At 44.9% G+C, this 2,855-nt stretch overlaps 1 protein-coding gene across 1 annotated transcript in view; it reads right to left on the bottom strand.

The window, feature by feature from the left end:
- LOC102769368 (WASH complex subunit FAM21A) overlaps positions 1-2,855 on the bottom strand; it is a 122,427-nt gene that overhangs the window by 11,939 nt on the left and 107,633 nt on the right. The window lies entirely within an intron of this gene.

Below are 2,855 nucleotides of genomic sequence, written 5' to 3'. Positions count from 1 at the left end.
CGCCCCGCCCCGGGCCCAGCTGCAGGAAGCCAGAAACCTGTCAATTGCCCCAATGCTTTCCCTTTTCCTTACGGTCAATTGGCAACCAGCCTGAAGGGCACTAGGCTTCAACTGTGTTCCCTTTGCTCACACATGCGCCTAACCAGAAAGACTGTCCTTTCCGTAACCCTCCCTCATTTAAATGCTAAAAAACACACCTCTCAGTGGAGATTTAATAGGGTAATGAGACATGCAAGTCATGAAGAAGCATGTAGTTCCACTGCTCAGGTGTCAGAGAGTCCCTGCCTCCACATACTCAGACATGATGCTCCAACATCATCTTTCCTGCTTCCACTTCTTTAAAATGGCTCCGTGGGCTTGAACCAGGCCCTGTTCGGCAGCAGCAGCACTTCCTTTCTCCCCCTGGATGCTGTTTCCCTAGAGCGCTGGAGCATTGTAACAAACCTCTCTCCTGCCCTAACAAGTTTGGCTTAGTGGGTAGAGCGTCGGCCTGCGAACTGAATGGTCCCAGGTTCGATTCCGGTCAAGGGCATGTACCTTGGTTGCGGGCACATCCCCAGTAGGGGGTGTGCAGGAGGCAGCTGATCGATGTTTCTCTCTCTATCCCTCTCCCTTCCTCTCTGTAAAAAATCAATAAAATATATTTTTAAAAAATAAATAAATAAACCTCTCTCCTAAGGACTATTTTTGTGGTGAACTCCTGCGATTTCTATCTCGAGAGATCCAATGAACCCTGGACAGGACAGTGAAGGGGGCACATGCAGAGAGAAGAAATAAACACCACTCCCCCAGGCTTGCAGACAAAGCACCTCAGAGTTTCTGCTACCACATCATCTGGACCTGTCTCCTTGTGCCTCGACTCCACAGGTCCTGCAATCGCTTACTTGTAGATCCTCACCTCTGCCACTAAGACAACCACTGTCTCCTTTCTGCCTCCCTCCTCTTCAGCTGTGTAACACCTTCCAGAGCTGTCATGCTAAACTAGAACACCGGATTATTTCACCTCCTACCCCAGACATGTACCATCTGCATTAAGCAAATGCTAAATATGACAATGAACTGACACTCATTATATTCCTTTACTCATCTGCACCCCATCAGTCTCACCTTTCCTTAAACCTGTTGTAAATTTTCACATGCCACGCCTGCTCCTCACAGTTTATCGTGGCAAATCCTCATCTTTCAAGGTTTCCTGTTCTCATCAGTAAGTATCAACTGCTTCACAGACAAGAATATAGCCCAGCCAGAATGGCTCAATTGTTGAGCATCAACCTATGAACCAGACGGTCATGATTCGATTCCCGATCAGGGCACATGCCCAGGTTGCATCCTCTATAGCCAGTGAGGGGGGCATGCAGGGGGCAGCCGATCAACGGTTCTCTCTCATCACTGATGTTTCTATCTCTCCTTCTTCCTCTCCTTTCCTCCCTGAAATCAATAAAAATACATATTTGAAAAATATATGTATACACACACACACATATATTACTTATATCTCTACCTAGCCTTTGCTTTCTTAATTTACATTAATAGCTATCACACATCTGTTTGCCCATTTACTTGAAAGAATCATACAGTGTAATTTCAATCACGGTATTTTACATCAGGCAGGGGCTCTACACAAGTCCGCAAGCCTCTGCCCTGCCTCTCATCTGTCCATTCCCTGGAGGCAGGAACTTCAGAGATCAGGAAATTGAGGTTATGTGACTTAACTAGAGAGATCAGTATTCTCAGGGCAAGTCACATCAGAAAATTTTGAGAAAAAACTGTAACGTATCACACCACAAGACTAGATGGAATGAGGTGGTGAGCTTTGAAGCAGTATCTAAACGAAGTTAGAAAGACAGATTTGGAAACTACAGAAGAACATTACTAAGATAAGCAAAATTATGAATCAAGTAGGAATAACAGGGTAAGAAGACTCTTAATTTTTGTTAGGAAGAGATTCTTAAAATGCATAATCGTTTGAACTTGAATAAAAAACTGGAAACCCACAAGAGTTTCAGAAGAGATAAGGCAAAACTGAAATAATTTTTTAAAATTTTGTGGATATGGATTCACTGAAAACTACATATAACTTTGATACAAGTTAATGAGGGTAAAAAATGAGAATTATGGTGAAACATATTCTCCTTTCATATAACAATGAACCTTAAACCAAGGAAAATGCTACCCAAACTACTGGGTGGTGTTTTTTTAAATATATTTTAACTACAGGCCTGGTGCACAAATTCGTGCATGGGTGTGGTCTCTTGCCCAGTCCCTAATCGGGGCCAACTGGGGCTAGCCAGCGGGGGAGGGATGGCTGGAGATTGGCCGGCGGGCCAGGGAGGGACCGTGGGAGGGCTTCAGGGCGTATCTGGCCCTCTCGCCCAGTTCTGATGCACAGGACCCCAGCAGCAAGCTATCGGAGCACCTGCCCCCTAGTGGTCAGTGCGCATCATAGCGACTGGTTGAGCAGTTAACCAATAGGTCAACCGATCGGTCGAACACAGCCTATCATGCTTTTATTATATAGGATGATTTCAGAGAGGAAGAGAGAGATAGAAACATCAATGATGAAAAAGAATCACTGACTGGCTGCCTCCTGCACACCCCCCACTGGGGATTGAGCCTACAACCTAGGCATGTTCCCTTGACCAGGAATCAAACCATGACCTTCTGGTTCATAGGTCAATGCTCAACCACTGAGCAACACCAGCTGGGCAAATCTATTGGTTTTAAACCTGCCTAAAGATAAGCTGACCATCTTTGTTATAGGTTAATTTTTTTTTGTTTGTTTGTTTGTTTTTTTCAGAGAGGAAGGGAGAGGGAGATAGAAACATCAATGATGAGAGAATCATTGATCGGGATCC

Source organism: Myotis davidii, unplaced genomic scaffold, assembly GCF_000327345.1.
Source record: "Myotis davidii unplaced genomic scaffold, ASM32734v1 scaffold854, whole genome shotgun sequence".
In the NCBI taxonomy this organism is placed as follows: Eukaryota; Metazoa; Chordata; class Mammalia; order Chiroptera; family Vespertilionidae; genus Myotis; species Myotis davidii.
The sequence above is the reverse complement of the archived record's forward strand: the minus strand, read 5'-3'. Positions and strand labels throughout refer to the sequence as shown.